This window comes from Chaetura pelagica, unplaced genomic scaffold (assembly GCF_000747805.2).
Source record: "Chaetura pelagica isolate M959 unplaced genomic scaffold, ChaPel_1.0 scaffold66, whole genome shotgun sequence".
In the NCBI taxonomy this organism is placed as follows: domain Eukaryota; kingdom Metazoa; phylum Chordata; class Aves; order Apodiformes; family Apodidae; genus Chaetura; species Chaetura pelagica.
In genome coordinates this window covers 2,752,761-2,759,707 of record NW_009953811.1, presented here as the reverse complement: position 1 = coordinate 2,759,707, position 6,947 = coordinate 2,752,761, and the positions used below count along the sequence as shown (strand labels likewise).

The following is a 6,947-nucleotide window of genomic DNA, read 5'->3' as shown; positions in this document are numbered from 1 at the left end:
TGGCTAATTCTGCTCTCAGCATCACCAGCAAGAGACCCCTGAATTCACTGGTAATAGAACAGAGTCCATAAATTTTATTTATTTATGGATTTCTTCTGTGGTTTTATTTTATACCATGGCCTTTGAGAATAATGTAGGAAACCAGCTTCTCTATCTCCATGTGTGTATGTCCAGGTCTTGGCATATTGGGACCCCTGCTCACCTATTGCAAGGTAAATAATTAATGATTGTACATCTGCTAGAATATTTTTCTGAAGGTGTTTGAAAAATGCCTTGCACTGCTAAGGGGCTACAAAAGCAATTCATATTCAATTCCCCAATCATCATCATTTTAGACAGTATCTGTGACCAATATGGGCTTGATACTGGTGTCAGCTAAAGGTCTGATCTGAGGTTTCTGCATGTATGCTTTAGGAACAGCTCCATATTTAAGAGTTCTGCTTTCTCCATACAGACCCTGCTCACTTCTCCCCAGCCTGTCAGTACATCCAGAGCCCAGCCTGTCTCATTCTCTTGGAGAGCTCCACAGATTTTAAGTCCAGTTTCCTTTCTGCAAGAGGAAAGAATGTGAGAGATGCTTTAGAGAGCACGTAAGTTCTCACATTGTCCTTAACTCCCCTATGGTGCTGGAGAGGAAAAAATCACCCAATTCAGGTGAATGCTGCAGAGTGATTGCTGTAATGCAGAGGGTGGTGGAGTTAGGGAGAACAGCTGCTGCACCCCAGATGACATGGGGTTGCAGTCCCATGCTCTCCAGTGATCTGTCTCCAGTTCCACATAGTTAAAGTCAAGGATCAGGGCTTTGCCAGTCCATAGCATCTCTAGAGGTGGTGGCATCATTTCTTCTGTCTCACTTCCTCCCCCAGAGTTTGAAATCTCCTCAGCCTTCCCCTTCCCAAGAGAAAGGCTGTACAATAAATCTTACTGGACACCAGAGAAATCAGAGAGGAGAATGAATCAGAAGTGTCAAGCCACGAGAAAAGCTTATGCCAACCCTTGCACTTTACTAGGACAAAAGCAGCAGATCCACAAGAGCCACTGGAAACTGAGGCTTCATTCAGTCTGTGGGACTGGTTGTTTATGTCCTACATTCAGTTTTTATGTGCCATGAAAAGCTGTCTGGGTAAGAGGAAAGCAAGCAGGTTTTTGACATATGAATAAAGCAAGGCCTGATTAACTGAATAGGAAGAAGAGATTTCATTTATTAGAGTTATTTAAAACTCCACAGCCTTTGTAACAGCTGCTCAGCTTGAACAAGCAACCTCTCTCTGAAGGAGTCAGCACTGCTCCCTCTTCACAGCAGAGCTGGGAAAGTGCCCATCCACATGCATGAGTCACCCAGAGAGTCCTCCAACAAAGACTGCTCTGGATGGGATGGAAATGTAAGTCCCAAACTCTTTAATTCTCCTGACCTAAGCTGTAAGTAGATGAGAAGAAGGAGGGAGGGAGAAAGAGAGTACAGAATTATTTCCTTCCCTTTTCTGCTTAGGTTTAGAAAGGCTAAAGAACAGAAAGAGTTTCTGGGCAGAGACCCAGAAGGATAAATGAATGAGACCAGACAATGATACTTCAAAGACCAGCAATTTGTTTTAAAGCTCAATCTACCTTATCTGAGCTCACCAAGATAAATATCTGATGTCTTACATCTCTCACAGATCTTCTGAAGGGGCACATGGGCACCTACCATGCAAGGATTTTTCTGAGTATTTTACTGGTGGCTCCAAAGTAACAGCACTGAAAAACACAGGAGAGGAACTCCATGAGAAGGAAAAAAGAGAGGGGATGCTGCAAAGTGGGGAATGTTTTCAACACCCCAGAAGTCCATGGTTGTAGAAAGCACCCTAAAGTCAGGTGTTTTAACTGCCACAAGCCACTTGCTAAGATCATGGGACTCCCTCTTGCATGGCAAAACACACGGCAAAGCAAAGGGCACAGAAGCGCCAGACCTGCTCCTAAAGAATGTTGATAAAGTGCAAGTAATTGATTTTCAGGATGATACTGAATGATGTTATCACTATTTGGCAACACTGTGTTTAATTGTGTACCTATAATAAATCCTGATGGTGAGCCTTGGATTGTGTCCATCTGTCACATGAGTAAACGTAATGAATGGGCAATTAAATGAATTAGTGAGTAAGGCGATCCACCAATGAAGCACTCCTCTCTCATGGTAGAATGCATCCCATGGAAAGCAACTGGATTCTCCTACTAGCTTTTACAGAATAGAGAAGGCAAACAGACCATCAGTGGTTTTAAATAAAGGATGAGAGTCTTCCACCTCCACCCATCCAATCTGTCCCATCAGGACCCATGGTAGACAAACTCTTCAGCCCAGGAGGAGGAGGCTGAGCTGCTTAAACCTCTGCATTTCTTCTGGCCAAACTGATTCAGTTTCTCCTCACTCCAGGGAATTCCTGTTGGTTTGGCTCATTTCTTCACTTCTAGCTTTCATTATGACTGTAAGATCTTCAGGCAGATCTTGTCTTTTTGCTCTGTGGCTGAATAACTCTCAGAGGAACAACCTCTGGGCATGAGAACAGGCCAGGAAAATCCCCAAGTTGTAACCTGGGAAAATCCAGAGCTGAAAATCCAGCATACACCTTTCTTCAAAGGAAGAATCTCTCTCCATGGGAGAGATTGGAGCTACAGGTGTGTCTGTTGTGTTAAGGCTATGCAGAAGCTGGCCTAAAACTGCTTCTTGGTGGAGTGAGATTTGTCCCTTGTGAGCTACCAGCAGGCTCAGTGTGTGTTCTGCAGCAGCTCTTCTGTAAAGACCTCGGGATTCCCCTCCATCTGCCAGAGAAGCGAGGAGTCCCTGCAGCACAACTGACCAACATCAGCACCTCGAGAAATTGCACAGAACCAACCATCTGATTGCACAAAGCTCTCATGGTAGGATCAGTCAATACAACGTGTCCCAACTTCCTGGATTCCAGGTCTGCCCTGAACAGGGAATCCGTCAGCCTCAATAAACACATGTAGTGTTCCACAAAAAGGGTAACTCTTCTTTCAGAGGTAGCTATCTGGACCCAGGTCATTAAAACCAGAACATGACATCCTAAAAAATACTGCGTGGCTGACATACCTCTGGATTCCTAAGGCTGGCAGCAAGGAGGAACAGCGTGGCTGTCTGCTCATCAGCAGTGCTGCCTCCCTCCTCTGCACCCCTGGCCTTTCCCAATTTTTGGTCTGGAAAGGTGGAAGGGGATTTCAGTGCACACATTCAGTCATCAGTTGACGAGTTGCCAACAACTATGTTAATTTTCCTCTGTTGTAAGAGGCTGTTTAGGGCCACAGCCAATGACCAGTGAAGCTGCTGGAAAGAATCCCACTGATTTCAGTGGCTGTCCAAAGACATGCAGATAGAAATGCTGAAAATTAAACACAAATCCTCCAAATTCACTCCACAAAGGCCATGGGACTGTTCTCTCTTCATCAAAATTATCATTATTATTGTCAGTACTGGATTTGAATTAATGCCTGTGAGTGCAGATGGGCAGAGATTTTTATCAAACAGAAATTGTGTCATTTAACTAGGACTTCCTCAGATCTTAAAACAAAGGAGAATGGTTCCAGATGCTGTTCTTTTCCTTTTGCATCCCCACAGCTGCTGACCAGCTATGGTGTTCACAGCAAAATCTGAATGTCTTTTAAGTGAATTGTAAAAATCTGACAAAAAATTCTTTATATACAGCAACAAGGAAATGAAAACCTTAAGCTAAGCAGCAGAAATTGGTGAAGTTGCCAAAGGAATGTTAGCAAGTTAGCTAAAGACAGGGATCATTAACACTTAAAAAAAAAAAAAAAAAAAGGGATGACTGCTCTATAGTTTAAAAAAGAACTCTAATTTCATCTTTTAGCTTTATAGATAACAGTGGTTTTGTGGGAAAGAAAATTGTTTTGTCAGCTCTGCATGGATCCAATTAACACTTATTTAATAAAAGGAACTCAGAATCTATCACCACTTTCATGTCAGTTCAATAAAGCTAATCTTAGCATTGGTATTAATAGGGACATTTAATTGTGTTTAATCACCTTCTGCAAAAATCAATTTGGTTGACATGACACTGACCAGGACTGGCCAGCAGAGATAAATGAAGAGCTGTGTTCCAGCTACTCCATCCTGTTACACTCACCTCTAACTAGGTTACTAATTAAGGTAGTTATCCTCATAACACTCTTGAGAGGAAGGGAAAATGCTACTTTTGTTTGTTGGTTGTTTTTTTTTTTATATGAAGAACTCAAGAAACAGTAAAGCTACATTACTTCCCCAAGGTGACATAGTTAACCTCTGACAGTATACAGAATGAACTTCTTTCAAGCTGGCACCCTCACTCCTAAATCAGTTGCCTAAAATTAAGACATCTGTCACTAACTGACCTGATGCTGATCATGACCTATTCTGGCTGTTGGCTCTTCTTAAACTGCTGGTTTAAACTCTGCTCAGTCTTAGACTGAACTTGCCCTGAGTATAAACATCATGCCAGTGCTCAATGAACACAAGATATTCCACCCAGAGCACAAAAATTAATTTCAGGCATATTTTACAGTGGAGCTTGCTTGGAAAGCTCTGGGACTGCCTCATGGCATCTTTGTAATTCATGTCATAACTTAGGTCTGCATTATTAACCATAACACTTCCTATCTATTATTAAAACCTTTCAACATTCCTGGAAAGTGAATTTGACATTGTGTAGGAGATGGAAAAACTGGGACATGGAAAGGAGAAAGCCCAGAAAACTTCAGAGGAAGTTATTTAAATATTTTTCTGTTATTTTTCTTAAGGGGGGGTAGACGGGTGGGAGGGGGGGAATAAAATGGTATATGCATTTAAACAATTCAGATCTTCAGGAAAATGTTGCTTTTTGACAAACTTGTTAAGCTGAAGTCATTGGTAGATTTCCTTGGGATACTTCAGCGTGGGTCAGCAGCTCATCCAGTGAACACTGATTAACATCCCAGGCCCAGGTTGGAGGTTTGGTTGCTTTGGGTTGTAAGAAAAACAAATTATTCCCTCTTGGTGACTGAAGTTTGTGATGTGGAGTGGAATAAAGGAGGGCTTATTTTGCAGGCATTCAAAGCTTTTTCAAGAAAAAAGAAGAAAGAAAACTAGCATTATTGACTTACAAGCAAAACCAAATAGATGTTGAATACACTTTATGTCTTCTAAAATAGAAAAAAAATCTGTATCTATTCTCTAGTAAACACTCTAGTGTAAATTAAAAAATAAATAAATCCAGCTTCAGCTTTACTGCAAATCCATTGAGCTGCCAAACAGACTAAAGGCTGCAGATGAGTTGTGGCATTGCAATTTCATGCTGCATTTATGCCACCTACAGGCACTAACACCAGCCTTTCAACAGATTTGCTTGCCAAGCTTTCCTCATCCTTTTTTGGGCAGCTATGGGAAGACTCCACAGAAGTCAGCCATGACCTTCGGCCCATAAAAAAAATCTGGTCAGTTTATTAAAAATTAACACAAGTTTTTAATTAATCTGATCTGCTAAATGAAGTTGCTTCCTCCCTATCACTTAGACATGGTGACTATGAAGCCACGAGGATACAGAAAACAGCTTTATCAAGTTTCTTTTTTTCATGGGTGGCAAATGTCACAGCAAACCCAGAAACAAGCTACAGGCTCCACCGAAACCCAGCAGAAACCACCTCTGGAGGTGGTAATACACAGACACCTCCCAAAAGCAGGTATTCCCCTGCCCAAAATCAGCAGTGTAGTATTTGGGGGTATTTAGGTTAATGAGTTTGAGAAGCTTATTTTTATGCAAACAACCAACCAACCAAACAAGCAAATCTCCTGGATGCTTTTCTGAAGGCGAGCGATGGGGGAGGGAAGTTTTCCATCAGGAGGACGTCAGCATCTCCAGGAGCACTGTAAAGTCTCATGCTGTTGTCTTGGGGAAGAGGCTGTTTTTCAAGCAAGGGAGGGAAGTGACATCTGAAGGACCACATTCCAGGTTCCCCCACAGCCAGGCTCTCTCACAGCTCTCCTGGGAACAGACTCCACTGACCCCCTGCCACACCCCCAGGCCGCAGATGATCACAGGCCATGGTCTCGCAGCTGCCATCTCTAGCCTCCATGGAGCTTGATTTCCTGGGAATTAACTCAGAACACACACTGGATAGTTAAAAAGAAGCTCTCTCATCCAACTTCCCTCACCCCAAGGGACATTTTAGAAGATTATTTACCAGCCACAAAACAGTCTGTTGTTCAATAGAGACACTTGCTCCCACTTTAAACAACTCAGCAGAGGTTACTGCTTTTTTGCCATGCTCTCTCTGTTTTTCCTGAAGCCAGTCTGCTGGGGCAGTGTCAGGGGATCCCTTCTTGCATTCCAGCCTCTCAGGCTGCCCGTGAGCTCCCAGCACAGAGGGGTCTGGGCCAGCTCACTTCACACTGTGCTAGCAGCTGGTCTGAGGGTAGCTGGTCTGGTTTTTGGATGCCTGTGAGACGTGACACGCAGTGGGAGAGAAGGAGCAGCTCTGATGTTGTGAAGGTGCCACCGGTTTGTCAGCTGGGAAGACGTTTCAGCAGAGCACTGGGCTAAATCAGAGGTGAGTTTGTTGCGGGGAGATCATGGTGGGCTTGTCTGATGTAGGTACCAGGAGATGGGCAGGATTTTTCTCGTCCTGTAGCTCTCCTGGAGGTGTGAAAGGTTAACTCCTCTTGCCTCCTGAACCCAGGCTGCTGCTCAGATCAGTGTTTTAACCTCTAACGAAGCAGCAGCAGCCCAAGGCAGCCGCAGGGCCGCGCTGCGCCCATCACAGGGCCGCACCAAACCTGAGGAGCCTCCAGCGCAACAGCGGCTCTGGCCAGCACGAAGTGAATTCTGTGTGAGCGACGCTAAATCCCCCCAGGATTGATGGGGACACTTTCCCCATGGCGATGCCAAGAGGGGTGGGACGGGCGATGGGAGCGGAGCGGAGCGGAG

General features: G+C 44.0%; 1 protein-coding gene across 1 annotated transcript in view; it reads left to right on the top strand.

The window, feature by feature from the left end:
• Positions 1-6,947, top strand: part of HSPA14 (heat shock 70kDa protein 14) — a 26,503-nt gene that overhangs the window by 6,274 nt on the left and 13,282 nt on the right. The window lies entirely within an intron of this gene.